Source organism: Bombina bombina, chromosome 5 (assembly GCF_027579735.1).
Source record: "Bombina bombina isolate aBomBom1 chromosome 5, aBomBom1.pri, whole genome shotgun sequence".
Lineage (NCBI taxonomy): Eukaryota > Metazoa > Chordata > Amphibia > Anura > Bombinatoridae > Bombina > Bombina bombina.
Window position 1 is genome coordinate 64,791,548 of NC_069503.1, and position 6,163 is coordinate 64,797,710.

Consider the following 6,163-nt stretch of genomic DNA (forward strand, 5'->3'; position numbering starts at 1 on the left):
CCAAAAGAACTTGGTGTCTGAGAACCAGCACAGCAGAGACACTGTGGCTGTGAGGGTAGCAGGGGGCACTGTGTTCCGCCTACCTGTTAACCCTGTGACTACCCGTGCCCAGACCCATGCCACCAAGACCAACCCACCTGCTGCTAAGCCCCAGGACGCTGAGCTCAGTAAATCTCTATCCGCTATTGATACGTGGAAGTCCCGTTACAATGTAGTGATGAAGGAGAAGAGTCAAGTAGAGGATGAAATGGTCATGTTAAACTATCACATAACAGTGCTAGCGGGAGACAAGAGGAGCGCAAAGGAAAAAGCACGTTTAGAATGGGAATCTCTGCTAGACAAGCTGTACCGACAGACCACAGAAAACACCAGCTTGAGAGTGGAACATGAAACAGTAAAGACAAACTTAGCGACACTGGAGAAAAAGCTGACGCTGGCTCATAGTGAGGTGCAGAAACTCAAGGGCAACTTACGTCAGAATGAAGGGCTTGTGGATACCTATAAAGAGCAGGTACAAAAATCTCATAAAGAAGCAGATGAGATTTGTTTCCAACTGGAAAGAAGCGTCTCTGAAAACAAAAACTTGAAGGACTGTTTAGCCCTGGTCTGGGCACTGAATAAGTTGAACCATAATTTATACGGACAGGAATTCTCTCTCATAACAGGAATGCAGATGGATTGTCCCGGCAAACTGACATTCCTACCACCTCCTAGTCTGGTCATCCTCAAGTTGACCTGCCAAAGGGCCAAGCCGGGTGTGCCGGAGTATCCCACCAGGAGGGAGCCGTGTGACAGACCCCTCTGTCAGTACTGGAAGGGTTAACTTTGTTCAGCTTTGAGAAACTATTTTCTGAAAACAGGTTTCCTGACATCAGCTATTGTTTACTGTAATTAAGTTTAAGTGATAAGTTTTCACATTGTTTAATCAGACTGTCAGGTGCCAAGAAGGACTCCCTTGTTTTCTTTTGTTTAATTGTTTATTTGGTTAAGTAATGTAATTCTATTGTATCCTGTAAAAGGGCGTCTTCCCTCTATCTAATGTACTATACTCTTCCAATCCCCCACCTAGGGAGTGTCAACCAGGTGGGAGACCTGCATAAATACTGGGCATATAGCCCTCAATTAAACTCATTCTGTTTTACCCTCAAGATGGAGCTTAGTCTCATGTTTGGGGGGAATTAACTGGGTTCGTGTGTTGCTGATCCCGTATTCAGGGCATCTTTCATCTGGTATTAACCCTTGATATCCGGGTTATACCGTAACACCAAATATTTACACACAAATAAACTTTATATACACAGTGTACAAACCTCTTTACAATTATCCTAAAGAGGACAAACTCTCTAAATAGAAGCATCAAAAAGGATCCTATTGTCAATAATACTTTCAAAATCCCAGTTATAAAAGCCCCAGATTGGAAGTGCTCTACTGCTGTCCTTTGTTCCTCTATATATGTGCACCTCAGTTTCTCTCATATAAAAGTGATAGAATCTAAACACCACACAGGAATATACAAATCTGTCGTCATACTGAACAGTTTACACAACCATTCACCCCCAATGCACCCCCAGTGTTTATTAATATGCCAGTGTTAGGAGTTGTACGTTTGTTTTACATAGAGGAGAATATAATTATATTTACAGAATAAAGGAGTCTTTATATGAATAGAGTGTTAGAAAATTATATAAACAAAAAAAAAACATCAGGAGCTTCCGGGGGTGGAGCTAGCTGTGGTGCGGAGCGCTAGCTTGAAGCTCTAGTCTGAAGAGCGATTTCCAACTCCCCAAGACTGCCTGTATCCTTGGCCGGTTTGGCACATACCGAGTCCGGATCCTATACGCTGGTAGTGCCAGAAGCACCGCATCGCAACTTGACTCACAAGCGGAGTCATAACGCCGTTTGGCGTTCAACCGTTCACTCACCTCCTATAACGGTGCCTCCTGAACAGCAGTAACTGAAGTGCCGCGGAAGGATCTACCCGGACCTCAGAGTGGGCGCATCTAGGAGGCGGCTGAACTAACGCCGTAGACGGAACAGCCTGCAGCCCGGCGCACCTGACATTGTATCAAGGCGTAATCCAGAGTGCAGAGGTAAAAGACCAACGGTCTGATCTAAAACCACTACAGATACTGCCAGGTACTGGACACTTGTGTGGAAGCTGAGGCGGGACATTAAGGTACCGGGCACTGGTTACTTAACCACATAAGATGTGTAGTCAGTGTGGAGGAGTAGGGGGAGGTATCCTAATACTGCATAATAATGTGGTAGTCTTGTCTGACTATATTCAAACACTGCTGGAGGAGAGTAAGCTTGCTGTATATTAAAGAACTTCGCTGCAGCAAAAGTAGGGGGCTAGCCTGAATCTAGTATAAGGAAAACGGCCCCACACTAAAGAACAGCCCACCCCTATATGAAATTCTATAAGTTGGATAACATAGCAATGGCCGAAGACACACTATATTAAGTGGGGTAAGGGGGAGACATTGAAGCTGGCTGCATTCATAAAAATTGTACTAACACCATGTACCGGCCCTCTCCTTGTTTTGGTCTGCCTACTCCACTTTGACTCTGACAAGGCTTGTCCACTGCTAAAGGCTCTGCTAAACATATCTGGTGGCTAGAGCTGACTAAATAATACGGGCGACTATAGACCAGAGTCTCACGGAAACAACGCTAAAAACTAGCAGTTGCTGCTATGATATTTGCTTTGGCTGAACAGCCCCTAATGACTTGCATGCTTTTCTGCTTATACTAACACTACAAGCCTGCTTCAAAATAAGTGTCTGTTTTATAAGCATCAGGTGACCGGTCTTACTATACAGAAGTAAAGTACAGCAAGGCCCCGGCTCCAGGGAGACCGTTTTGAGTTACTAGTCCGCATAGGAGCTTTCAATTCCCTCTAGAAAGTATAGCTGCCGTAAAGCTACCCAGCACTAGTTAAAGTGCTAGGGAGAGACGCCGAGTCACCACTGGTTCAAGCAACAGGGAACTGTATTAACCACTTTACTAACTTTGCTTGGCTTAACTGGCTATAAGGGGATATTGAAAAAGGCCTAATGTTGAAAGGAACTATTAATGTTGCTTAGGGATGTGATCTTGTTTAGCGTTATCCTGCTCCCTCCTATGTCCTCCTAACTGATGTATTATGCATGCATGTGTAAACCTATCCTCTCCTGTCTACTATTTAGCAAGAGGATTGTGTGTTTATACTTCTTCCTCGTTATAGGAAATATTATTGTTTTGACTGTAAGATTATGAAAGGTTGGAGCAGACTTAAAAAGGGGATATAATACCCTATATATTTGAGCATTACTCAGTTTTTGGGGTAAAAACACATGTACTTAGCCTGAACACTGGTTATTGTGTCCAGAAATAGTATCAGGGGAGATATAAGAGGAAAACTCCCTAGAAGTACTAGAGCAAGTAGAGTTGTTGTATTATAGCTACACTATTTGATAGTGCAAAGATACACATACCAGTTCAAATCTTACAAAGCCTGTCACCTTAATTGCAACAATCTCCTGGCTTTCTTTGATCTCTCCCACTTAGTTTATAAATTTTTGCACATTTTTAAAAAGATTCCTACACGTTGCAACTGTTAGGTTGCATAGTAGTAGATTCTCAGTTTCACCTCATTCACAAGCTTGATTTTTTCTTTTTTTCCTTCTGGATTGATTTTTTCTTGATTTTCACCACACACACTATCTTATGAGAATTAGGAGTCAGTAGAATATCACTGTATTGTATTAGTTTTTCCTTCACAGCGTAATTGATAGTGCACACTTGAGGCGAGAGCCAATAATTTGTATATATCACTAGGATCTCCTTATGGAAAGGTTTATTTCTCACACTAAGTCTAACTCACCCACCATGCCACCTAAGCAGAGAGAGAAGAAAACCAAACCTAATGATAGTACCATAGAGGTACATAATGAAGTAGGTATGGATAACCAAGACAATACTCTGTTATTACAACAGATTTCAGCACTTATTACCCCACAGTTTGATACACTTAGACAGGAGATGGTCACATTGACCAGTGAAGTTAAGCAATTTTCTGCCAGGATGAATGAAATAGAAGCAAGGGTCTCAGACCTTGAGGACAGATCAGTGGTTGCGGAGACAGGAGAATATCAGGACCTAATCAGTTTTGCTTCTACTAGACTGCCCCAGATGGTCGGTAGCAATACTGAAAATGTAAGGTTACCGATAGAAAGAGCCCATAGAATGGGAGCCGCCAGAAAGAACCCAGATGGATTAATTAGACCTAGAGTGGTCATTATTAGGTTTTTGAATTTCCAGGACAAATTCCATATCCTGAGGCTATACCGTAAAAATAACAACATAATGCTGGGCCCACATAAGATCCTACTATTTCAGGATTTCTCTGTCGAGACTCAGAATAAGCGTAGACAAAAGGCACCATTTTGTTCTAAATTGATTAAGGCAAACAATAAAGCTAGATTGGTTTACCCGGCCAAGATTATTATTGACAGGGAAGGTGAAATTAACATTTTCAATAAAGTGGAGGATATTCAACAATTCTTCCGGAATATGGGGGTTGAATAAAAGATTACCACCAAGTTATTAGGTGACTCAATAGATTTTTAAACAAAAAGTGTCAATGTTTATGATAGATTTTAAAAGAGATATGGCAAAATACAGTTTTCTCCCAAGAAGGGAGTTTTTATTTGCTTTTAGGACCTTTAGGGCACAAAATTCAAAGGAGTGTAGTAAAGAAAGTATGCCAGGACTCCCCCTTAAACATCGAAGTCTAATGCTGGCTACACTAATACATGTACTTCTGTAGGACCAAGGCAGAAGGAATGGGCGTGGAAGGGTTTTATTTTATTTATTTATTTTTTTCTTCTCTCTCTCTCCCTCGCTTTCCCTCTCCGGCTCTCTTCCCATACACACACTAAGATAGATGGTTAAACTAAAACTGGCCTCTTGGAACATAGGTGGGATTTCCACATCTATGAAAAGAAAACTAATGATCAGACATTTGGGGGCTAGGAATCCAGACATAGCCTTTGTCCAAGAGACGCATCTGAAACCAACAGAGGCGGTGAAACTCAAATGTAAGTGGGTCAGGGAGGTGATTTACACTCCTTATGAGAAAACAAAGAGAGGATTGACAATTCTGTTACATAAGAAGCTGCAATATCATATTGTCTCAGTAGATAACGACGCAGAGGGGAGATATCAAATCTTGGAAATAGTTGTTAAAGGGACAGTCTATACCTATACAAACATTCGCCCATACCTTAGATCCAGTGCCGATTTTCATAACTCACCCCTTCAACCCTAACGAGTCAGTGACACAACTGAAGTTATTTGAAATCAAAAGTTTGATTTTGACAGTTAGAAATGGCCGCCCAGCTCCGCCTAAGGACGACATCGTAGACGTGTTAATTTCAATGGTCCAATCAAAAGTAGATCACCAGTTAAAATTCTGTCTCGCGCTTTTGTTATTTTGCGCATGCGCACTAGTAGTGGAACCAGAAATCCGGAACCAAAACATCTCAAACAGAGAGCTTAGACATATTCCGCTTCCTCACTTCCCTAAAGATGCGCAGGCATGTTTTGAGAATATCAACGTCACTTGGTGCTACATGCACGAGTATTATCTAGAAAAAGAACACCACGATAAGGTAGGAGAAGAATGGATTGGGCGGCGTTTGTCAGCCATTTTTAACTAATAAAATCAAACTTTTGATTTCAAATAACTTCAGTTTTGTCGCTGACTCATTAGGGTTGAAGGGGTAAGTTATGAAAATCGGCACCGGATCTAAGGTATGGGCGAATGTTTGTATAGGTGTAGACTGTCCCTTTAAGGGGAACCCTTTTATATTCTGTAATGTGTATGGGCCAAACACAGTAGATGTAATGTTTTGGAAGACTGTTAGTCTGAAACTGTTCCCCCACATATTGAAAGATATTGTGATGGTAGTAGATTTTAATATGGCCTTTTCGCATGTTTTAGATCGGTCTAGAGTAAGGAACACTCCTAGGAAGTCACAAGAAGCAAAAATATTGCGAAGACTATGCCAGAAACTCGTGCTACAAGATACATGGCGGGCACAGAACCCGGATATTAGAGAATATACGTGTGTCTCGGTAGTGCACAAGTCCTTTTCCAGAATAGATTTCTTCTTAGTAT